This window comes from Periplaneta americana, chromosome 14 (genome assembly GCF_040183065.1).
Source record: "Periplaneta americana isolate PAMFEO1 chromosome 14, P.americana_PAMFEO1_priV1, whole genome shotgun sequence".
Lineage (NCBI taxonomy): Eukaryota > Metazoa > Arthropoda > Insecta > Blattodea > Blattidae > Periplaneta > Periplaneta americana.
In genome coordinates, this window is record NC_091130.1 from 118,216,851 (window position 1) to 118,244,189 (window position 27,339).

Here is a 27,339-nt window from a genome sequence, read left to right on the forward strand (position 1 = left end):
TACTTTCTTTTTAGTTGTATATTCATACATTTTGTATAACCTCTTCAGCGCTCTTGAATTGTGATTAGAAAATGGCGAAGTCGCTATAGATGGACCAGCTGGAGTTCCCATGAATGAGACTGCATTTTAAAATGGATCATTCATGGAAACCAATTCCCTTCAGGAAGCAATCAAAATCAAGACTCCTGGTTTTGCTTCACGTATGAAGAAACCATTGAGGAAAGTATGATTCAGTGTATTTATTGCAGGAAATGGATACGTGAAGCTTGTGCAAATGTTAGGCGGAGTGAAAAGAAATACTTCGTGTGGCATGTGTGTCTTGAAAAGGAAGACTGTTTTATCTAAGTATAAGAATAATCTCAGGCTCCAGAAAATAATTTCATATGTACAGTCACATCATTATGTTGCTGTCATGTAATTTAAAGTTGTATGCTAACATTTTTTAACTATTGCATTAGCTAATTTGAAATAGCCTAAAACTTTGAAACATTGAAATGACAAGGACTGTGTTTTTCATGATTTTTAGTTTCAAAATACGATTACAATTGGATTAAAAGTAACTTCAACATACATTAATCGAATCCATGTTTCTTCATTGTTATGATTTGTCATTTGTTGACATTATTTTGAGACATTTAAAAAATTTTTCTTTTGGTCCATTCATGGAAACGTGGTGGTCCATTCATAGAACCAATAGCCGAATTTTAAATGAGCTAATCTTTAAACAGATATAAATAAAATGTAGCCCTGAAACTTCACTTTATCATTTCTTATTAGTAATGCAATTGTTCAAGCCTATGAATGGAATTTTAAGACATTGCCTTTGTTAGATAAAATAAGAAATAGTTAGCTGGTCCATTGATGGCTACTTTCCCCTATAAAAAACACCTTTAACATTTCTGTTAGTTTGGCATTCACTTATAGACCTATTGTTTTACACATCTTAAAGAATTAAAATGTTCTTTATACTTAAATACAATTTAAACTGCTAGTATTTTCAGAAGAGTGGATCCCAATTTCGCAGCATATTCCTGACAGGTCATATTGAATTTGGTTAAGATAGCAAGAATGGTTCGAACAGTTTCTAAAGTCATTCTGGATTTTTTGGACCTCCACAATATTTTCATAGAAAACAAAATTCTTCACTGAACATTATTTCCAGCAAAACGTGGAGATATTTCGATAAATTTCTGGAATTGAACATAGAAAATCATTTTTTCGGAGAAAATTAAAACAACTCTTCATTTTGAGCAAAGAGTACTAGCATACGTTTATTCCATTTTGATATTTTCTCTGGACTCACATATTTATTCAAGCAAGAAATTTCATAAAATAAGTTATTTAATCTAAGTCAAGTACATCTACATTGGAAGAGAAATAATGGAATGTATTTTTCAAATTTTTCTCTTTCTGGAGGTCATGTTGCCAATATACATTCCACAGGTATGAATGAATACCAAAGGCACACTGATACTCAACAGAATTTTCATAAAATTATAATAATTAACACTTAAATTCGGGGATATCTGGGGACAAATTATAAAATTCGGGGTCATTCCGGAGACGAATTTTGTTCGGGAACAAAAAGAAAAATTCTGAACTTGTCCCTGGGAAACGGAGACTCTGATAACCTTAGCCTAGTGGTCAATCTCTCTCTGCATATCACAAGAATTTGAATAACAGTAGAAAATTATCAAGGAAGTATAGGGGCTTTTGCTGTCTAAGAAAATGGTAGAAAGCCCATGAATTAGACAAGCTTAAGTCTAATTTAAAATATTAGACTTGGTTTCAAATAAGAAAATAAAATTATGCAAGTAAATCTTAATAGGTCAGAAAATAAAACATTGAATGGGTTAGAGGTCATAGGTCTAAGAATTTTAAGTCTAATGACAGAAGATCTAATTTTGTAAGTTCAGTGAATTTTGTCTTTGGAACGAAGTCTAATACAACCTAGTCCAATTTACAAAAATGTCTAATACTACATAGTCTAACTTGCAATGACGTCTAATACTACAATATAATAATAATCCGTGGTGCTACAGCCCGTGAAGAGCCTAAACCGACCAGCCGGCTGCTGGCCTCACGCCCACATGCCGAAGCAGAGGTGGACGATCATCCAACCAGAATGGAGGTATCGTGTGGTTAGCACGATAATCCTCCCAGCCGTTATAGCTGGCATTCGCAACCGGATTTCGCTACCTATCTTACCTCTCCAAGTGCATCACGATGCTGGGTGGGCACCGGTCCCATACACTGGCCGAAATTTCATGAGAAAATTTCTTCCCCCATGAGGACTCGAACCAGCGCGCATTCCGTAACGCGAGTCCTAGGCAGGATGCCTTAGACCACGACGCCACGGCGCGGGACGACGTCTAATACTATTATGCCTAAATTATAACAATAATACATAATATGTTACCTGTATATTATTGTTTATTACTAGGGAACGGAATTTGGAGTAGTAAAAGCTAGTATTGGCATCTACACAGTCATTTGTTTACAACCCTTTATACCTAGTCCTCCCCTCCATGACATACTCGCAGGTCTCTGCACGTCAACAGCAGGTGAACGGGACAGTTGTCGCATAAGAACTTCAACGTGCAGGTTTACAGTTCAGAGTAGTGAAGTGCAGGTACAATGCCGAAAGTGAAACCAACAAACAATACAAAATTGAAAGACTATATTTGTAAAAGCTCCAGATCTAGTATCAAAATTCAGGAAACAATTCCTTAAATTGTCGCTCCCCCACGTCCAGTTCTTAAGAGCTGGAGGTCATGGTTAGAAGCTTGCAATTATTACGCACATCACCTCAAATCTGTGAAGAAAGTGGTCCAGTCTTTCGATCTCAATGGCGCTGCTGCGATTCAAATACGCCAGGAACTGCTAAGTGATAGAAAAATCGAGAAAGAAGTCACGGATATTAAGACAAATTTTGAATATTTACCGGATGCCATTATTCAATTAGAAAAATCAGGAGTGGAACTAGTTGAGCAAATAAATATGATGAGGACTATTGTAAATAAACTGAATGCAGTAGAATGTGAAATAGGAAAACGCGTTGGTGAAAAAATGAACAGAGGTTTGATTAAAAATTATGGGTACGGTATTCTTAGTCGGATTTCAGATGTACTGACAAGGATGTGTCCCAATGACATCATTCAACATGTGAATTTAATTGACGTATCTTGTTTCAAGTACTTTCCAATTGTCTCTCCTAGATGTAGAGCTGAGTTTTTCCATGTTAAAAAATTTCCTTCCTTGCAACAAAGCAAAGTTGTATTTTGAAAATTTGAAAATAATATTTACAATTTATTATAATAAGGTACTGCAGGAATAATTGTTTCATCAACAAAACATAGCATTAATTGAAAATGCCATTTCGTTTGGTTCTACATTTTGTTCAACATTTAATGATACTGTATTAGGCTATATTGTAAATATTGCAATATATATTGCATATATTGCAAATATTGTAGTATACATTGTATACATATTATCATATTTCCTGACAGAAAAACACACATATTCAGAGGCGAGTTCCATACAGAAGACAACTGTCTATCAGCCATCAATATGTCCACTGACACGCGAAGATGCAGAGGTTGATATTTAATTATGTATATTTGTAATGTTGTTTATTGGTGTCTTGTGCGTTGCCAAGAAAAGCACATGTAGTTAAAAAAGGAATGCAGATTATGTATGTAGGTCACTATATGTCATTAAACTATTCCATTTGTTTATTCTGAAATACGTTTATAGCACGTTGCGTGTAAGTTTGTATGAAGTGTACTGTACTAGTCCATGCTCTGTAACGCATCTCGCTTGACAGTCAGTGAGCTACGAATATCTATACTACGTTTCACCATTCTTTATAATACTCCAAATCCCTTTCCCTGTTTATTACATATAAATTATAACTGAGAAGTAAAATACAGTAGGCCTAATGTTGAAATAGTTGACCAATGAAAATATAGATTAATCTTCATTTTCATCTTCCGGTAAGCATGGAATTTCAGCCTGTACCTTAAAGTTCTCAAGTACAAATCAATTTCTACATGATCTTTATACTTCTGGTAACGTGTTACCATTCTCTCTACTTGTCTTTGATTAATTGGTACGATTTCTTTACGGGGTGCTGAAATCTTCCATATCCTGCCAGGACACTGTATATTCTAAAAACTTCCCTATGGATGAATGATGAGATATAAATAATTTTATGCTCGACCATGCCGAAATGTAGTAATTATACACCTGGTACCAGACCTTTAATGCATGTCATTAAAGTACACCTACTCATTAAAGGTCAGGTCTTTCAGCCAATGACGACTCAGGTTACAACTGTTCAGCCAATGACAGGTCAGCTTTGTACCGTTATAAAACCGCAAGTATCGATTATTCTCGGATATGAAATCGAAAGAGAATTAGCGAAAAGTCACGGAGGCTGGAAATCCAATACTGTCGCAGAAGGTTTTGTTCAGTTACTATAATAATTAGCGTTAATTGTAAATAATATTCAAATAAATTCAATTTGTCATCTCGTTTTTCAATGTCTAATTTAATTTCAATGTTATCTCTGTAGGTTCTTATGGCCTAGCAAGGTCAATGTGGACATCTGTTCCTCGGAAAAATCAATACTTTTGCGTCTGCGCACATCTCACAACATACGGGATATTGCTCAAAAATTAATAATATCAAGTTAGAAATATGGTCGAGCATAAAAAGTCGTATGAAACTCGCCTATAATGATAATTAAGAAGCTCGTATGAAAATTATGAAACTCGCTTGCGCTCGTTTCATAAATATCCATACTCACTTCTTAATTACCTTCATTATAGGCTCGTTGCATAATGTACTATTTTGAAATTTCGAGTGCCGTCCTTCAACACGATTTATAGTTCCTTGGAGTCTATTTGATACAAGATTAAACACATTCCACACTTGGTAGACTTGAATCTTATCCATTGTGGTGACACAAGTAGCATTGCAAGCGTCTCTGAGTGAACGTCTCCAGTAGAGCCTACTGCCGGTTGTATTTCTCAATCTTAAGTGATGGTCTAAATTATTATGAACTATCATTTTTTTACCTTTAGGCCAGCGGTGACCAAAGCAGGTGTCATGATTACATCGTGTAATCACAGACATTCAAACGGGTACGAGGAATTTCCTGTACATTGCTGTGTGTTTCATTCACGTACTGAAGGCAAGCAGTGGCGGTATCATGTCGCTCTACAAACCCTGTCTCTACAAGCAGTAAAAGGTGGTTTGGTAAAGAATGAGGATAATGTATGATTGTTATTTATTATGATTATTATCATTACTGACCACTAAGTATGTGTTTCTACAATTCTTCTATACGTGCATGAATATTGATATTTTTAGATCTTCTCCCTAGAAGGATAAAATTATTAGGTTTTAACTCAATTTTAACCTTCTTAATCTCTAGATGAGGGTAACTATTTATTAGTTATTCATTTAATAATATTGCAGAAAAACTGATTCAGTATTATGTTGATTTAACGAACTGTTAAACGCCAGGAATTGACATGTCTTAAATCATAGCCAGGAAGAGAAAGATGAGATAAATAAATGTAAGGAAGTCAACTTCCTAATGGGGTTTGACATATCTGGTGCTCTGAAGTCTTTTAATAGAACAGAATTTCTCAAAACAGTAATGATTAAAATAGCTTAAATAACTTATCCATAAGACGTTTTTAATTTTTTAAAACTACAAATTTCTCGACCAAGTATCAAGAGAAGAATTTAGAAAATTTCTGATTATATTCAAGAGGAAAGTTAAAAAAAGAAGCAAGAAAAATCGTATATTATTCATTGGCTCTTGATGACAGCAGTGACATTACTGATACAGCAAAGCTTGAGATTTTTATCCGCGGGATTGATCAAGATTGATCAAGTTGTAGTTTTCATGCCAACTACCTTTCCTCCGTCTCCTTACTTCATAGGTTGTCTGTCGCATGTAATCACTGCAGTTCGAGTTTTGGTCACCGGCTTTAGAAGAATTCATAGTATATGTATTCATTTTGCTAAACATTTTCTGAAAGTGACAAGTATCCAGCAATCTATCTGCGGTTAGATCTGTGCCCGGCAGAAGTTTCAACACAACTCGTTGTCGCCATCCCGGCTGCAACGAGACGGAAACTCTTGGTCACGTGTTGGGATTCTGTCGAAAAACGGAGCTGCTGATGTCCTCAAGCGTCGTGGATGGGAGGTACACGAGGAGATCCACTGCGTTTCATCCCTAGATTCGAACAGAAGAGCAGATATTGTAGCATCCACAGGACTCAATCTAAGGGAATAGTTCTTGATCCTACAATCCGGTTTGAGAGGGATGCTCTGCAGGCACAACACTTTGATGAGGAGAAGAAATCCATTTATGAGTCCTGCATCCCTTACTTAAGTGAGAAATGTAACATTCCCACTAGTCAGTGGAGTGTTTCTGGTCTTTTGTTTGGTGCACGTGGCACACTTCCTAATTTCACATGTAATATTTTAAAAGCACTCGGTCTCCGATATTTTGGAATTCAAAAAAACGAAATTGTCGAATATTCTTAAGGATTCAATCCAAATATTACATTAACATTTATATTTTGGCCATTGATGATTCTATTGGGTTTGCATTTCTCTGGACTTTTTACTATACAATTCCTGTCTTTCTAAATTATTCTGTAGTGCTTTTATTCTGGAACTCTATGGTCACCCTCATTGAGGGCAGATTATTTTGTTTAAAAAATATTCATATATAAGGAAACCTATGTTCATTATTGTAAAAATATCAACTTTTTTAGTAAGTGTTGTTAAAATTATTTGAGATTTATACATACATTTTATTTAGAAATTTACACATTAGACGTAAATTTTATTTAGACATTTATACATTGGACGTAAATTTTATTTAGACATTTACACATTAGACGTAAATTTTATTTAGACATACACATTAGACGTAAATTTTATTTATACATTTACACATTAGACGTAAATTTTATTTAGACATTTATACATTAGACGTAAATTTTATTTAGACATTTACACACTAGACGTGAATTTTATTTAGACATTTACACATTAGACGTAAATTTTATTTAGACATTTACATATTAAATATAAATTTTATTTAGACATTTATAGATTAGACGTAAATTTTATTTAGACATTTATCCATTAGACATAAATTTTATTTAGACATTTACACATTAGACGTAAATTTTATTTAGACATTTATGCATTAGGCGTGAATTTTATTTAGACATTTACACATTAGACGTAAATTTTATTTAGACATTTATACATTAGACGTAAATTTTATTTAGACATTTACACATTAGACGTAAATTTTATTTAGACATTTACACATTAAACGTAAATTTTATTTAGACATTTATACATTAGATTTAAATTTTATTTAGACATTTACACATTAGACGTAAATTTTATTTAGACATTTATCCATTAGACGTAAATTTTATTTAGACATTTATGCATTAGATGTGAATTTTATTTAGACATTTACACATTAGACGTAAATTTTATTCAGACATTTACATATTAAACATAAATTTTATTTAGATATTTAGACATTAGACATTTTTCTCTTAGACCTGAGTTGTTATTGGACTTTTTTTATTAGACTTCATGTTTTATTAGACCTACTGTCCATTAGATCTTCTGTCTTTAGACGTAATGACCTGAAACCCATTGCATTGTAAGAAATAGGATAAGGGAGTGTTAAGCATTGCGTAACATGTTTTTGAAACGCCGTGTGTGGAAGATTGTGGGTCCGCAATCAACGGCGCTGTGTTGCGGGAATTACGAGACGATCATTCACTTGGCTTGTGCACCGGGTTCGAACCTGACAGCCGTGCAGCGCGAGGCGCATGTACCAGCGGCTTCTCCTCAGTGCTCGTGTGGACGCGGCTGGGGAAGGACGTCACTGCGCGAGAGGGCTGCGTTGTGGTGCGTGCTCGATACCAGTGTCCTTGCTCCTCAGTGTTTGTTCTTGTGCTAGATCAAGTAGGCCTGTTATATGAAAAATAGGACATCACGTGCAGTCGTGTTTGCTTTACACACGTAAGATTTCAGAAAAGAAATTCTGCGCCTAAGTGTTGTGACGGAGCTCGCCGCACGTTTGGTGGCTTAATGATAAGGAAGACGTACACGTGTACAGACAGAGTAATTCCTCCGTGTAAACTTGTATAATAATTAACTTTGTAGGAATCAAACTTTTCATAATTAATTCCATTGTTTAAATATTATTAAAATGTTATGTAATTCTAAATATTTTAAAATTAATTTGATCCGTATCGAAGAACAGTTCAATGCCAATAAGAACTCTATAAGAATATTTTAATAATAATAATAATAATAATAATAATAATAATAATAATAATAATAATAATAATAATAATGGTTTATTTTAACTGGCAGAGTTAAGGCCATTCGACCTTCTCTTCCACTCAACCAGTATAATAGAAAATTAATACAATATTGTGAATGTAACATAATTAATACAATGCAATACAATACAATTCAAAGCAATACAATACTACAATACAAGACAATATAATACATAGTTAATATAATACAATGACAATTCTTTTCATCTTCACAACACCAATTAAAATAATTATGTAATAATAATAATAATAATAATAATAATAATAATAATAATAATAATAATAATAATAATAATAATAATAATAATAATAGAAATGTTAGTTATACCTAAATTAAAATAAATTATTAAACTCGATCACAATTATAACTTCAGTTTGACTGCGCCCGTAAGAAATCGTTTAGCCTTTTCTTGAAAGTGGTTATTGTCTGGCAGCCCCTAATCTTCTGAGGTAGAGAATTCCATTCACGGGGACTGAGGCAGTAAAAGATTGATCTCTAATAAAATTCTTATAAAATTAAAAATTCTAAAAAGAATAAGTTTCTATGCTTGGGACTTAGAATCTTTTTTCAAATTCACGAATATAACGTCTTAGTAACAAATGTAATATTAATGTTACAGTAAATAGGCCCAATTAGTATTTCTCCACTTTCATCCGTTTTGGAATTGGATTCACTTTTTTTGTTAAATCGTAGTAATTGTATACTTTCAGCAAAACATACTTACACACTGACTTTAAACAAGATGAATCGCAAGTAATATCATTAATTTCAGGGATTATTCATTGAGATATTTCAAACAAAACAGTTTAATAGAATTTTGCTCGTTTTTGCTTCCTTTTCGAGATAAAAATTATTTTATACGAAACATTTGATAGCGTGTTTTGGGAAAGCCATTGATTTAATTCCCAATATGTGACCCGTTGCGCGAAAAGGGACATAAGTCGTGAAAGGAAATTTTAGAGGAGAACAAAATAACGAATTTGCGGTGTAAAAATTGAATTTCTATGTTTTGACATCTTGTGCTACCTGTAGGCTTTTTTACATACTAAACTACTGTATTCCAACCACGAGAAAGTCTCCAGGGAATGAGAGGGAGCGGGGTGATGCTGTGAATGAATGTTGATGTCATAAAGTCACACACGTGGGTACTAGTATCTCTATTGGCTAGCTCTCACAGCACAAACAATAACACTGATATACACATTTTTATACTACCCTAGTTAGAAAATTAGATCACGGTTAATTTCCTGGTCTTTTAATCCCTCCATACAGGAAATAACATATGCAGGAGAGCGCATGATTTTTAAACTGACGTTATAACTCTAATATTATCTATCTACTTCGCTCCAATAGATGACGCAATAGTAAGCCACATTCCTTTCACGGTTTATCTCCTGGTTGGAGAACAGTAGGTAGTTTTACACAGTGCTTCTTAAATACCTAAATCTTTCTTTTTTGTTGCTAAGAAAAGAAATGAAAACTTTATTTTGCATTTTTCTCGAAAAGTACATAATGTAATATCAATATTCAGTAAGTAATATATTAAAAGCTATAGCACTAGAATCATGAATTAAAAAAAAACTAAGTATTTCCTCTTTTTGAAAAAAAAAAAAAAATCCGACTTTAGGTCCCATTTCCTGCAACTAGTCACATATGCATGATTGAAATAATTTTAATTTTGTCCTTTAAATGTACAGAAATTTGATCCGAAAAGTGTCACTTTGCGTCCTGAAAAGGAATTTTAAAATGTCACATTTGTTCGGATCAAATTTTTGCATATTTAAAAAGCAAAACTAAAATTATTTCAATCATTTATTATCATAATACATTGCTGTCTTTAACTGATTGAATCGGGGTGGCTCAGTCGGTTAAGGCTCTTGCCTGCCAGTCTGAAGTTGCGCTCGGGCGCGGGTTCGATCCCCGCTTGGGCTGATTACCTGGTTGGGTTTTTTCCGAGGTTTTCCCCAACCGTAAGGTGAATGCCAGGTAATCTATGGCGAATCCTCGGCCTCATCTCGCCAAATGCTGTCACCAATCTCATCGACGCTAAATAACCTCGTAGTTGACACAGCGTCGTTAAATAACCAACTAAAAAAATAAACAAAAACTGACTGAGCGTATTGGATATTAAGTCAATGGCTTTTCCAAACACGTTATGAAATGTTTGGTATGAAACAATTTTTATATCTGAAAGGAAGCAAAAATGAGCAAAATTGCATTAAACTTTCTTGTTTCAAATATCTCAAAGAATAACTCGCTAAAATTAATGACATTACTTATAGTTCATTCTGTATAGAACGATATAATTAATTCTTGAGAGATGAGAGATATTTTAGAGGAAGAAATGTTGAAATGTTGATCAGTAGTATATTGTGCGAAGTTACAAATTTCTCTTTGATTTAAATAATTTTACATAAGCGTTATAAACTTATTAAATCGTTAAATACTGAAGTTTAATCTGAAAACTGAAAAGTAGGAAACACGGAGAACAAATTGTTACCACAGTCACGAAGCTTGAGTTGTTGAGGTTGCTAGGAACAACAGACTGTGCAGATACTATTTCGCATTGTCTGTAATGAGGCGATAGTAGCAATCCTAGTGGTTAGCAACTATCTATGGATACATATTTATTACATATTGAGCTACGTGACTGTATATACTAGACTGTGTTGTTACTCGTTATAGAAATTTCTTTGATCGTGGCTTTCGGTTCGACAAGTATTTAGTTTAAATTCGAACTTACGAAAGAAGCAATGGCCTATGGATATCTTTATGCGAACTTTTGTAGTTTCAAGTCTGAAAGAGTAGACACAACTTCTTTTATTAAAACATCAATCTAGTAGCGCACCACACACGGGACTGACGTCTGTTTTGTGTTGAGTTATTTCGTGATTCAATGAAACTGAGTGGTGGTATAACTTTGCAAACATACACGCGACACAAAAATGTATATATTTCAAGTTCCATGGATTATATTTCCACTACAGAAACATTTCACGTCAAATTGTACTTTAGATCTCGGATATCAAATATAATTGACCTTATCCTTCTAATGACTGGGTATGCATATCATAGTGCTGCCAGTATCTGGAAAAATAAACGAGTTTTTGTAAGATCTAGGATCAATGACTGCTTAGATTTAGTTTATTAAGGCTTTTGGTATGCCTTAGATATACGCTTTTGGTACGTAAGTGGATAGATAGCGAGTCTTCTTAAGATCGAGGATCAGTGAAAGGTTAGCTTTGGTTTGTTCAAGCTTTTGAAATTCTTTGTATACAAGAGTTTGGTAGATAGGTAGTAGAGATGAACAGCGATCGAGAAAGCAAGACAACAGCGCCCGCAAACCCGAAAACCCGCACGACAATGTTGTATATGTCGCGTCTTTGACGTAAAGATTACTTGTGAGTGTTTCGAGACGTCGAGATTGATCACTCCCGAAGTCCCGAAGGTCAAGCAGTCTTGAATCGCCACAGTTGTTTATGCCTGACTGAACTTTTATCATCTTTGGCAACTGTTATATACGTATAAACAATCAAGTAGCCTATTTGAAACATCATCTCTATCTTTCAGCATATAATATTCCGTTCCCAAGTCTTTATTTAATTTATTTAATTAAAATTGTGAAGGTGTCTTGTATTGTTCCTGGGGTAGCTCAGTCGGGAGAGCATTCGTGCGCTAAGCGAAGGATCCCGGGTTCGATACCCGGCCCCGGAACAATTTTTCCTTGAAATTATTTAAACCTGCTTTACAGGGAGCTACTACCTGAAAGCCAGATTTGCATCTTTATTTAATTACTAGACCCTTATTAAAAAGATAGGAATTTTCTTTTAATATGTTTGAGATCAAGTGTGTAATCTCAAGTAAAAAGATATTAATGTTATGTTTTATGTTTCTTAGAAATGCAAATTTATTTGAGAATTGTTTTTTTTCTATTTATATAACCATAGGTAATATCATATAATAAAACCAGAACATTTTGATAACTAAGATACTGTTCTGTTTTGTCTTTCTGTCTCATTTAAACATTTATAATGTTATTTATTTCAATGATGTATGTTATTCAAAGTTACGAAATCTTTCCACGCCGACCAAATGCTATTTCGAGAATGATGAGCGAGACCCGAAGCGCACGAGAATGACGAACGCGACTCGAAAGACAAATGCAACGAACACAGCGAGCGAGAGCTGCAGTTAGTTTTGTTCACAGTCTACTATATACAGTCGCGAAGCTCAATACATAGTAAATATGCAAACATTAGATAGTTTTTCACCAATAGGATCGCTAATATCGCCTCATTACAGGCAATGCAAAATAGTACCGTCACAGTCTATTGTTTCTAGCACCCTCAAAACTCAAGCTTCGTGACTGTATATAGTAGACTGTGGTTTTGTTCATCTCTAGGTGGATAGCAAGCAAATTTTCATAAGGTTGAAGATCAGTGGAAGGGTAGGTTTCGATTTTCTAGGTCTTTGATACGCCTTGCATATACGCTTTTTGTTAAATAGGTAGACAGATACTGTAGATTTACCCTGGACGATAATGAAGAAAAGATTATTTACCCTGAACAGAAGAAAGAAGTGTTTTTCTGCGTTATACAGCATCATGCCGGTAGCAATGGGTTACGTGATCACTGTCTGTGAAAATGTCTGAGAAAATCATGGGTCTGGTATATAAGAAACGAAGGTATTTGGGGCAGAATGGGTTTACAGTTTTTGCGATAATCGCACCTTATGTGCTACAATTTTCAATAATTTAAGTACTATTTTCCTTATCCCGTGTGTAGTGCGTAACGGGACCAAAGTTTCACCTTCTCTAATTAGAAATGTACTTTTCACAAAGCTGTATCCATTTATTAAAAATAATATTAGTGATATTAATAATAATAATAATAATAATAATAATAATAATAATAATAATAATAATAATAAATACACATTTACGTATTTATACTAAATCAAATTTCGTTTAAAATTTAAGATAATGCCCACAATTATTCCATACACATAATGTATGTTTTTTTACAGTTCAATGTCAATTAATGAATTCAAAAAAGTGGTATTTGTTTTTTTAAAAATACCAAAAAAAGGAGAGTGTTATTGAAAGACAGTCGAAGGAAATTTCAATCTAATTTAACTAGTGTTGTGGAATTTAATCGATTAATCTAATCGATTAATTGATCAGTTTCTGTTGTAAGATTAATCGATCAAAAATATTTAATCCAATAATCGAGTCGATTAAAATTAATCGGTTGTAATTGATATTAATTATTACTTTGTTAATACAAACTTGTACTAAAAATTCCGACAATATTCCTCTCTCGGAAATTGCTTACTTAAAAGCACAATAGTACTGTTATTTTGTAACTGCAAAGTAGGTAGCGTAGGGAAAATCTTTGCACAAACACTTCAGAAAGAGATGGAGATATGAGGATAGTGACCTAGTCTACCTCTATTGAAAGTTGAAACACAATGCGAAACCCTTATTAAGTTCTATGGTTTTCCAAGAAAACCTCTATTGAAAGTCTATCTCTATTAATCTATATATTAAATTCAAATAGTTAATTGATTAAATATTTTGATCGATCAACAGCGCTAAATGTAACCATTATGTTTGTATATATTTTATATACTTGTTAGAATATAATCGCCAACTCAACAATAAACTGCTGATGTTTCTGTATAAATTTACAGTTCAGTTTGTTTTAAATTGCAACTGTAAAACTGTAAAAGTACTTAAGTGAATGTACAAAAAGAATTATCTTTGTGTATAAATTTCATTGCGAATATAGAATCAAGAACGAACTGTTTCCAGCATAATATGTATATGTGACAACTAGCATAAAAATAAGATCTTATTACTATATACACACTCCTAAATTAGACTAGCTATAGAAAATTGTTTTCTGACTTCGCTCTAGTTATGATTGACGTCCGTGTGGAAATTGTACGATATCTGTTTCCAACTAGATTAGTCATATAAATTCTGTGATAACCGTAAACAACAAGATATTAATTTTACGTTAAATAAGTATCTAAATTTAAACGTAAGCATGAATAAAAAAATAACCATTTCATTTTTTCACTGATCCAGAAAGTTAAATGAAAAAGTCGTAACAAATCGTTCCGAATACATATTTTTGGGGAGAAAAGAAGATCAGGAATAACTTTCGTACCGTAGTTCTGAAACTTGAGATATGCAAGTGAATGTGCCCTTCAATGAATGAAATCCCACAGAAGAAACCTGTTAGTGTGCGCGTTTGATGCTCGAGCGTGTGATGATTGTGGTCTGTTACTTTGAGTGTTGCTCTATGTATCGTTACTGAACTGGACCTGGAGTTATGAGATTGAGTGCTTCGTGTCTGCACCGTGTCTTTAGTTACAAACGGAAGGTAAGTGTTCTGTTTTCCAGCTTGTGCTATCGCTTAAGTTATAAACCGGAGGTGTTTCCATTCTCTGGCTCATCGGTTTATTTTCTGTCCTCTTCTATCTTTACACAGTAGATCGACGTGCAGGGCGGGATTCTCTTCGCTGAAGATCAGCACGACCCGCGCAGGGCTTCCATATAATACAACACAAAAACATTAACCCATACATATGCCAGAATATTTAACTGAATGCCAAATTTTATGTGCAGAGGGAAGAATAAAATTACATAACTCCGAAATGAATTGACAGATTGCCATGAAACAAGTTCTGTTATATTATCTTAAGGTACGGTCACAGCAAAAGTTGCGTGTCGTGTTCACACGTAAGCCAAAAGTAGCGCGCTGCACGCCACTTTTCGTGCTGCGCAACCCGAGTGCAGCAAAAGTTGCAACTGGAGGTTGCGAGTCTGTTCACACACAAGGCGCTACTTTTCCAGCCGCAGTCATGCTGCAGGTTTCCATCTCCGTGTTAACTTCTCAATATATATTATTTTAATGTACCGAAGTACATATGATATTTCCATGCAGATATTCTGCGTCATCATACGATGAAAGAGTAATGGAACAGAGAAAAATTCTCTCCGGCACTGGGATTTGAACCCGGGTTTTCAGCTCTAGTGCTGATGCTTTATCCACTAAGCCACACCGGATACCCATTCCGGTGTCGGACAGAATCGTCTCAGTTTTAAGTTCCAACTCTTGGGTTCCCTCTAGTGGCCGCCCTCTGCACTACGTCATAAATGTCTATGAACGTAGGACTGAAGTCCACACATGTGCTGAGGTGCACTCGTTATGAGTGACTAGTTGGCCGGGATACGATTCTGTCCGACACCGGGATGGGTATCTGGTGTGGCTTAGTGGATAAAGCATCAGCAAGTAGAGCTGAAAACCCGGGTTCAAATCCCGGTGCCGGAGAGAATTTTTCTCTGTTCCATTACCCTTTCATCGCATGATGACGCAGAATATCTGCATGGAAATATCATATGTACTTCGGTACATTAAAATAATATACATGATATGCGTAAATCACTTCGTCGGATCCCGGCCAACTAGTCACTCATAACGAGTGCACCTCAGCACACATGTGGACTTCAGTCCTACGTTCATAGACATTTAAGACGTAGTGCAGAGGGCGGCCACTAGAGGGAACCCAAGAGTTGGAACTTAAAACTGAGACGATTCTGTCCGACACCGGGATGGGTATCCGGTGTGGCTTAGTGGATAAAGCATCAGCACGTAGAGCTAAAAACCCGGGTTCAAATCCCGGTGCCGGAGAGAATTTTTCTCTGTTCCATTACTCTTTCATCGTTCTCAATATACATTTTGTGGTTATGTTCGCATTATTAATAAACTCATGCGAAAGCTTACTTATCTATTATTTGCTTTTCTGTCCTAACCAGTATTCAGAAATTGGCATTATTTTTACTATAAACCTTTTAAAAACGCCTATATACTTAAATGATAACCAACAGCACATTCACGTAATGAATGTTGGTAACCCTCCTGTTTGAAACTACACTACAGAAAATTAAAAAAGTGAATTATATCGTCAGCAAATATGCTCAGACTGTGTTGTGCATTTAATAACTGTTACAAATAATTTATTTTCATCACATCTAACATTAAAATACATCCAAACAATAAAAGTATCATTGGCACATATGGGTGGCATCACTGGTCGCATCCGCAGCAAAAGTTTCAACAAAACCTACAGTATATCAAAAATGCTGCGGCTGCAACCCTGAGAACCCTGTTCACACGTCGCTACTTTTAAGCTGCGCGCAGCATGAAAAAGTAGCGGGCAGCAGGTTCGGCAGCCGCTACTTTTCGGGTTGCACCGTTGTTCACACGTCGCAGTACGAGAGTTGCGCAGTTTTTTTGTACTGCATCGCTGCAAAAGTATCAACGTGTGACCGTACCTTTAGTGCAGTCATGTCAATTCATGCCCACAGGAGCAAGCGCGCGCTTTAGAGCTCAGGAGAGCCTGAGCGCTTGACAGCGGAAAGGATAGAGACAGACGAAAGAGGTAGTATATGTCGCTTGGTCGAGCTATATTCAGGGATGACCAACACTGATTCAATGGATAAAGGGAAGAGAACTTATTAAAACTGTATCCATGCTAATTTTTAGATTTGCCTGAGAAGTATAAGTGCATTATAAGAATGTAAGTTTTAATTTTAATGCTCATTTTTCACAAGTTTGATTTTTTTTATTCAAAAGAAATATTTTGTCAACTTTTTTTAATAGAAAAGTGAAATTTTCAGATATAGGCCTATTTATATAGTAGCCTTACAGAATGTTTTCGTCAATCTAATATACCGTAAATACGTATTATTGAAGATAGTGTACTGAAAATTTTGAAAATATTCGCATGGAAATTGTTTGTAAGGAAATGAATTAACAAAGCAACTACTGTTGCATCATAAGTAAAAGATACGTGCCCATGTGTTGTAAAAATGTCAGCTCTATAGCTTCAGCACATTTCGAGAAAATAATTTAATATTTTGATGACAGGAAGTTGCTCACCAATATCACCTTAAAAGCATAATGCGATAAGGGTTTTGTTGTGGAATATTAGTTACACTTAAAACATATACGGCATCTAGGTAACTTTTCTTTGTACTGAAATATTGTTTTGATTGGTCTGTTGATTACTTTTATAAGGCTAAAGGTACTATCAATATAAATTCAAACTTATCATGTCATATTCAATCTCTTTTTTTGGGATATCACTTTCTTTATGAATAATGTGTTTCATCCATTTAGTACAGTATAGTTGTACTACTATGGAATTTATTATGAATATTCCTTCTTAAGTCTTTATTTTGTTATTAACATTTAAAACACAACTGGAATATTAAGAAATTGGTGTTAGTACTTTTGTTTTACAGACAATATAGATAATACCAAACAGAAAGAAGGCACATAAAAATAACGACATAAAATTTCACGTTCCGTTTGAAGTTTGTGCACCATTGTTTTCTTAATCCAACAGGTTGCTTATTCATATACACAACCCTTCCTCTTTCCATACTTAGCGCTTGATGCCCGCGCACGACGTCAAGGTCAGAAAAATGAGCTTGCTTTGACATCACTGTATAATATCACAATAAATACGTAGAATTCAAAATAAATGAGTATAGTAATGCGTTTACAAAATTAACAAAATAGGTTTCACACTGCGATCCATACAGTGTTGCCAGAAAGTTATGGGACATCTTAGAATTCTTATAAAATGCTACCCTGGCCTTAAATTATTATGATCAGTAAGGAAACGTATGGAAATGAGATGTACGTATGTGCTTCCCGTCTCTGCTGTCTACCTCTTCCACTTCGACGGAGCGATCCCTCCTGCCCATATCTCTCCACTGGCAACACTTTTACAGCAACTTTCCATCCTTATTTGGTGCAAAATTGGTGTCGGCACTCTATTTTTTTGTTTGATTCTTTTTTCTGGGGTCGTGTAAAAATTCCTGTCTTCGAGACACCTGTAGAGAATAAAGAGAACCTTCTGGTAAGAATCCTAGTTGCTTGTGACATCGTTAGAATGACTTCAGTGATATTAGATGGATACGGCAGAACTTCCTGCGACGTTGTCATGCCCCCATCGAAGCTGGGGGACGCCAGTTTGAAACACTGTTGGAAATGTTGTCTTCGTAGCTTGAAGATAATGTAATTATTCCATCTAGAAACAAGATTTTAAAGTGTTCTTTTTGTACCTTAATAGACATGTGGCGCCACTGGCGTAGCTCAGGTGATAGCGTGTTTGCCTGCTGACCTGGAGTTGCACTCGGTCGTGGGTTCGATTTCCGCTTGGACTGATTACCTGGTTGGGTTTTTCCGAGGTTTTCCCCAACCGTAAAGCGAAAATCGGTTAATCTAAGACGAATCCTCGGCCTCATCTCACCAAATACCATACTATCACCAATTCCTTTGACTCTAAATAACTCGGTAGCTGATACAGCGTCGTTAAATAACAAAGAATATAAGTAGACATCCGAAAACTGTTTTGGTTTATAGCTTTCGACTGAGGCGTTTTCGGACCGGAGTTCCTGATCTCATATTAATGCTTTTGCCCTTCTCCATCGTCCCTGGAAGCTGGTAAAATGATCATATTTTATTGCATTATTTACTTACAAATGACTTTTAGAGAACACGAGGTTCATTGCCGCCCTCATATAAGTCCGCTATCGGCCCCTACCCTGAGCAAGATTAATCCAGTCACTATCATCATATCCCACCTCCCTCAAATCCATTTTAATATTATCTTCCCATCTACGTCCCGGCTCCCCAAAGTCTTTCTCCCTCAGGTCTTCCAACTAACATTCTATATGCATTTCTGGATTCGCTCATACGTGCTACATGCCCTGTCCATCTCAAACGTCTGGTTTTAAATGTTCCTAATTATGTTAGGTTAAGAATACAATGTGTGTAGTTCTGCGTTGTGTAACTTTCTCCATTCTCCTGTAACTTCATCCCTCTTAGACCCAAATATTTTCTAAGTCCTTATTCTCGTTCATCCTTTACCTCTATTCCTCTCTCAAAGTGAGAGTCCAAGTGTCACGACCATACAGAACAACCGGTAATAACTGTTTTATAAATTCTACATTAAAGTCTAAAAACAATTTTTGAGATGGAAAATCAATAGGTTTATGAAGACATATTTTTAATTATTTCTTCTGTAATAAATAAATGGATTAAAATTGTATTTAAATAAGCTACCCTATAATTCCATACATAATTACCGATTGAAATAAGTTAAGTATATTGTGCGTAATTAACTTATTCTATTGACAAGTAATTCCACAATAAAACAAAATAACTATTATAAACAGATGTTTTCTACAGGGACATCAGTTTATTTTTACCAACATTTTTAACATTAACCTGGCTATACTCGGAAACACTGTTTCCCCCTTCCATTACAGGAGTTTGATGTTACTAGTGCAATATGTAAACAAATCATTTTACTAGGTATAGGAGGAGAGAAAAGTAGTGTATCCATTTATGCTGTAGGGAAATACGATATTACGATTTTCAGTTTGATCATCACTTTTACGGAATTTATCAAAATACAGTAGAGTAGTAACATTTTTTTTTCAAAAACTCAACTTTTCAGGCGGCTATGTTCGTTATGTAATGTCTACTTTATTTAGCATATTAATTATTGATGTTATCATACAATATAGAGAGTGCATTTAAATTGAGGGGGTCATAAGTAAAGGGCTCTAAGTGCACTTAAGTTACTTTTGAGAAAATGGGGTTTAAATATTTAAGCTTTCGTAAAATCGCTGAAATTTGTTATTTAAATTTTAATGTGTGATGCGATTAAAATATCCCTTTGCTACTAAAATTTTAGATACTTTTGCTTACACTGGATGCACTTAACTCATGTTATTACAAATGCCACTAGCATTCCTTTGCTTCTAGCCACCTCAATTCAAAAAAAGCTAATCTGAATTTTTAAACAAGTTGCTGAAAATGGTTGCCGTTCATTACAATGCAGGCTTCAATTCAGTACGCATATTATTAAAAACATTTTGAAGCATATTCTCTGAAATTGAATTTATCGTTGCTTGAATATAATTTTTAGTACGATATTATTAATATAGGTTCTTTCTTCTATAGAAAACGCAATCATATTTATGAAACACACTATACACTGCAGTGTTTACTTCACTGCTTGAAGACTTGGAATGCAACAGCGGCCGTAAGTTTGTGTGTCTGACGGGAGCAAGGACATTAGTGAAGGGGTGAGAGTGAAGTACATTCAGAAATGCAGGTACAATAAAAATGCAAGTAAAAATAAAATGATGTCCCTGTATATAAATCTGCGCATGTTTATAAATGACCTGCAAAAATTCTCGTTAATCAGCCATTGTTTTTATCCTAGATCATAATTATACCCATATAGGCCGGCCTTATGGGCTTTGAGGTTAACAACTTTTGTCAGGTTTACTACGCTGCCATCTAGTTGTTACATAAGGAGTCACGTCATGATTCCCATTTGAATTGCATTAGCGAATGTACTGCCATCTCGTGTTCGTTTAAGGTGGACGGGTGGCGATCCTGGTGGTTGTTCTCTTCAAAGTGCTGCCTATTTTAACATAGCGATGAGTTATCTGTTACATATATGATCTAGGTTTTTATCTCGATTAAAGATGAGGAAGGAAATACGTGCATATATACGACAGAGATTAAGCTTAGCTGTGTCGGAGGTTAAATGTAACTGCTGAGCGGCTGAGTGGGAAGTAAGCCTGTAACAAATATCTTTGGTTTCTGATTTACTTCGAAACAAATCAGAAAGATAAATGAGGACTACAAAGAATCACTAGAAGGTTAATGAGGTGCAGTCCGACAAGCAGAATTGTCGAAGCCACGTCAGACGAGAGAAGATCCAAAGACTCAAGCCGCATGACACGGTAATGATTCGTCTCCGAGTGCAGAAGAGGGGGGGGGGGGCTCAAGCCATGACGTTCAAACCACATGGGGAGCGATTTGTCTCCGTCTAGGAAGGGATTTCACCGGCTTAGTGAACTACTTTTAAACATGGATTCATCCTCAGATAGCGAAACTACTGCAGTACCTGTGTACCTGTCCCTACTCGCGATTAATAACAATTGAGAGAAAAAATATATATATATACACACACACATACAGTGTGTGTGTGTGTGTGTGTCTATATATATATATATATATATATATATATATATATATATATATATACATACAGTATATATACAGGGTGTTTAAAAAATACGGCGCATAATTTCAGGTATGTATTTCCCACATGTAGACAATCAAAATAGTTCATTACAACATGTGTCCGGAAATGCTTCATTTCCGAGTTATGGCCTTCACAACAGTGAAATTTACCGGAACGTTTTTCTTTCCGCACGTCGTTGTCATTACAGAAGATGTTCAAAATGTCCACCTCCTGCTTGAATACAGACCTCACATCGATGTCTCATGACCTGCGAATACGATCCCAAACTCCAGCAGTATTGCGTATGTCCTCAGAACATGCTACAATTCGATTCAGAAGGGATTCCAAATCAGGTACCGGAGACGAATAAACCAATTCGATTATTTGGATCCCATGTACTTGTAAACAGATTTACGGGGCAGGCGTACACAAACTGCCTGGAAAACACCATACCTCATGTTTTAGAAGACACTCCACTGATCAATCGTCAACACATTTACTTCTTGCATGATGGCGCTCCTGCACACTTCAGTCGTACGGCTCGCCGGTACTTGGATCGAAGGTTTCCTGATCGATGGATAGGTGGAGGTGGCCCAATAGCTTGGCCTCCACGCTCACCTGATCTGAACCCTCTCGATTTCTACTTGTGGGGCCATTTAAAATCATTGGTTTATTCGTCTCCGGTGCCTGATTTGGAATCCCTTCGGAATCGAATTGTGGCATGTTCTGAGGACATACGCAATACTCCTGGAGTTTGGGATCGTGTTCGCAGGTCAATGAGACATCGATGTGAGGTCTGTATTCAAGCAGGAGGTGGGCATTTTGAACATCTTCTGTTATGACAACGACCTGCGGAAAGAAAAACGTTCCGGTGAATTTCAATGTTGAAGGCCATAACTAGGAAATGAAGCATTTCCGGACACATGTTGTAATGAACTATTTTGATTGTCTACATGTGGGAAATACATACCTGAAATTATGTCCCGTATTTTTGAAACACCCTGTATGTATGTATGTATATATATATGTATATATATATATATATATAGAGAGAGACACATATATATATAAATATATATATATATATATATATTTTTTTAGTGTTTTCACTGTACTGTATGCCTTTCGTATTTTAGTATAACTAACTGAACTATAAAACAAGTACTGTAATATATCGTCGGTTTACAAGCAAACCTTACTTACTTACTTACTTTTAAGGAACCCGGAGGTTCATTGCCGACCTCACATAAGCCCGCCATTGGTCCTTATCCTGAGCAAGATTAATCCATTCTCTATCATCATATCCCACCTCCCTCAAATCCATTTTAATATTATCTTCCCATCTCGTCTCGGCCTCCATAAAGGTCTTTTTCCCTCCGGCCTCCCAACTAACACTATATGCATTTCTGGATTCGCCCATACTTGCTACATGCCCTGCCCATCTCAAACGTCTGGATTTATTGTTTCTAATTATGTCAGGTGAAGAATACAATGCGTGCAGTTCTGTGTTGTGTAACTTTCTCCATTCTCCTGTAACTTCATCCCTCTTAGCCCCAAATATTTTCCTATGCACCTTATTCTCAAACACCCTTAACCTATGTTCCTTTCTCAAAGTGAGAGTCCAAGTTTCACAACCATAAAGAACAACCGGTAATATAACTGTTTTATAAATTCTAACTTTCAGACTGGATGATAAAAGCTTCTCAACCGAATAATAACAAGCATTTCCAATATTTGTTCTGTGTTTAATTTCCTCCCGAGTATCATTTATATTTGTTACTGTACAAGCAAACCACATCATCAAAATGTTACTTCTTAGAAAACGGTGTATCTATACAGAGTGATTCACGAGGAATTACTGTCCCTTACGGAGTTTATTTCCGAAGACATTCTGAGCATAAAAAGGTCATATAAACATGTATCCCAATCTCAATATTTTTACAGTTACACTAATTTGAAATTGTTAGTAAAATATCCTTTTTCTTTAGTTTTAAGAGTAAAAAAAGATATTACAAATCAAGAATGAACTATTGAGAAGTGTCATTTTTTTTAATTAGCTAGTGTTCTGAAGCTAAAAATGTGTTAATTGCTTTGTATAGATTTTGTTTTTCAATTTTTATCTAAAAATTACATCATTCTTACGCACTTATCACAAAAATTGTTACAAATCATACAACTTTAGGAACTTGATTCTTTACAGTTTAATTATGCATTCTAAAGTACAATCTTGAAGAATTTATAAGAGTGGCGTGATTTGTAACAATTGTGATAAATGTGTAAGAAAATGTAATTTTGTAGTTAAAAATCGAAAAAAAAATTCTGTACTAAGCAACTATGGAATTCACGACACATTTGTAGCTTCAAAATTTTAGCTAATTAAAGCATTAATACTACTGAATAGTTCATTCTTTATCTGCAATATTCTTGTACTCTTAAAACTAAAGAATAATGGTATTGCCTACACTGCCCAGCTTACCAGTACCTTCCTGAAAGGGTGTCGGCAATACGACTACATGATAACTTCCAGTTTATCACTGTCATTTGTTGCGTTAATTTAAATTTTCTAGGCTGACCCCCACGCGACTACTGATGTCATAAATTAGTCCACAAGTACTATAGTGTTATTTTTGTGATTCTGTACGTGAAATCTCTTACTCTAGAAGATTATGGCAAGTAATGATGCTTATGAGCTAGAAGACTTTCATAGAACCAGGATATTTCATATTTTAATTCGTGTTTTTAATTGGGGGTCACTCTAATCCCCACGCGACTACTAATGTTACAAATCAGTCCACAAGTATTACAGTGTTACTTTTGTGGTGTATATACATGCAAATTATTACTTAAGAACATTTTGGCAAGTAATGACCCATGTGAGCTAGAACGTTTACGTAGAACTATGAATTTTATATCTTAATTCGTATTTTTGCTTGGGGGTCACTTTGACCCCCACGCGAGTACTAATGTGACAAATAGTTCGCGAATACTTAAGTGTCGTCATCATCATCATCATCATCATCATCATCATCATCATCATAATCAAAGAGAAATTATAGGATCTGCAAGGCAACGACAAGAAATTTATGATTTAATTATTGCTGTTGAATGAAGAAATATGCACAGTATAACAGGACTTTTGGAGAAGAATGTGAAATTGATAATGGTCGTCCTCTGTTAAAAGTTTGTGAAGAATTGGTCAGATACACAATGGTTTTTTTCAACACGAATACGTGCTTAAATATTCGTCGGTATAGCATACCAGGAATGCTCGGTCAGTCATTGATCTGATAATATAATAGGAAGGCAAAAAAGAGAAGTGATTGTACTGGATGTACGTGTAACCGGAGAGGAAGAATGTGGAACAAACCATTATATGGAATTGAAGTGGTCTGTCCGATTAGATAAAGCAAATTTAACACAGATAGGACATAAAATAGAGGACTTTAATATAATACAGCTTTATTGCAGGATGAGAGTTTGCGTGAACTATATAGATTATTATAATATAAACTATATATATATATATATATATATATATATATATATATATATATATATATATATATATATATTACAGAGATCAGTAACAGAAATACATGGCAAAATTTAAAAAATCACTTCATGAGGTTGCAGATAAGATTGTTGAAGAGGACAGATTCATCACAAGACGATCTGAAAAAGTCTCAGAATTTGAAGGAAAAATAGCAGAGAGAGAAATAACAACAGACAATATGGGTGCTATTCATAGATATTTCGCTAGCCGGCGCTACGAGCGTGCTAAATTAGCCCCGGCTATCGAGTGATTACTTGTACGGGATTCATATAATATCGTATCGCTAACACTGGTTTATGAATACGAAAAACGTTAATTCGCTGATCATCCACTGGAAGCCCGCGCTAAGAATATCTATGAATACGGCCCTAAGTGACTTCGCACTCCCAGGAAGATACGGCTGTCTGTAATCAGGGCCTGGTTCTTTTTTTGGTGAATATTTAAAAAATCTTTCGTGATAAACAAATAGAATATCTTACTTATGGCTAAAAATGTGACAGTTTCGTAAAAATTGTGTAAATATTTTTTTTCCACCAAGTAATGTCATATATAATCTTGATAAGTAATAATTTTACACATATTATTCTATAAAAGCTGATAAAAATAATGATGATGATAATAATAATGATAATGATGATAATAATAATAATAATAATAATAATAATAAAAATAGTAGTAGTGGTGGTATTAATTTAGTAATAATAATAATAATAGTAATAATACTAATAGTAATAATAATAATAATAATAATAATAATAATAATAATAATAATAATAATAATAATAATACTGGCTTTGAAGGAAAATGGAGGTTCATTGCCGCCCTCACATAAGCCCCGCCATTGGTCCCTATCCTGAGCAAAATTAATCCAGTCTCTGTCATCATATCCCACCTCCCTCAAATCCATTTTAATATTATCTTCCCACCCACGTCTCGGCCTCCCCAAAGGTATTTCTCCCTCCGGCCTCCCAACTAACACTGTAGCCCCAAATATTTTCCTAAGCACCTTATTCTCAAACACCCTTAACCTATGTTCCTCTCTCAAAGTGAGAGTCCAAGTTTCACAACCATACAGAACAACCGGTAATATAACTATTTTATAAATTATAACTTTCAGATTTTTTGACAGCAGACTGGATGATGAAAGCTTCTCAACCGAATAATAACAGGCATTTCCTACATTTATTCTGTATTTAATTTCCTCCCGAGTATCATTTATATTTGTTACTGTTGCTCCCAGGTATTTCAATTTTTCCACCTCTCCAAATGATAAATTTCAAATTTTTATATTTCCATTTCGTACAATATTCTCGTCATGAGACATGATCATACACTTTATCTTTTCGGGATTCACTTCCAAACCTATCTCTTTACTTGATTCAAGTAAAATTCCAGTATTTTCCTTAATCGTTTGTGGGTTTTCTCCTAACATTTTCACGTCATCCGCATAGACAAGAAGCTGATGTAACCCGTTCAATTTCAAACCCTCTCTGTTATCCTGGACTTTCCTAATGGCATACTCTATAGCAACGTTAAAAAGTAAAGTTGATAGCGTATCTCCTTGCTTTAGCCCACAATGAATTGGAAACGCATCTGACAGAAATTGACCTATACGAACTCTGCTGTAAGTTCCACTGAGACACATTTTAATTAACCGAACTAGTTTCTTCGGAATACTAAATTCAATAAGAATATCATAAAAACTTCTCTCTTAACCGAGTCATATTCCTTTTTGAAATACATTAATAACTAATGCAGTGTACCCTTATACTCCCATTTTTTCTCCATAATCTGTCGAATACAAAATATCTGATCAGTAGATGGTCTATTAGCCTAAAACCACACTGATGATCCCCAATAATTTCATCTACATATGGAGTTAATCGTAATAGTAATAATAATAATGGTAATAATAATGTTATTAATATTAATATTATTATTAATATTAATAATAGTGTTACACAACACTTGGACTCTCACTCTGAGAGAGGAACATAGGTTAAGGGTGTTTGAGAATAAGGTGCTTAGGAAAATATGTGGGGTTAAGCGGGACGAAGTTACAGGAGAATGGAGAAAGTTACACAACACAGAACTGCACGCATTGTATTCTTCACCTAACATAATTAGGAACTTAAAATCCAGACGTTTGAGATGGGCAGGGCATGTAGCACGTATGGGCGAATCCAGAAATGCATATAGAGTGTTAGTTGGGAGACCGGAGGGAAAAAGACCTCTAGGGAGGC

The 27,339-nt window shown here is 35.0% G+C and overlaps 1 protein-coding gene across 1 annotated transcript in view; it reads left to right on the forward strand.

The window, feature by feature from the left end:
* The first annotated feature begins 7,858 nt into the window (after positions 1-7,858).
* Positions 7,859-27,339, forward strand: part of LOC138713707 (beta-alanine transporter-like) — a 1,405,169-nt gene continuing 1,385,688 nt past the window's right edge. The window contains exon 1 of the mRNA XM_069846007.1: positions 7,859-7,971. The gene's annotated coding sequence lies outside the window, so the exon portion shown is untranslated. The remainder of the gene's footprint in view (positions 7,972-27,339) is intronic.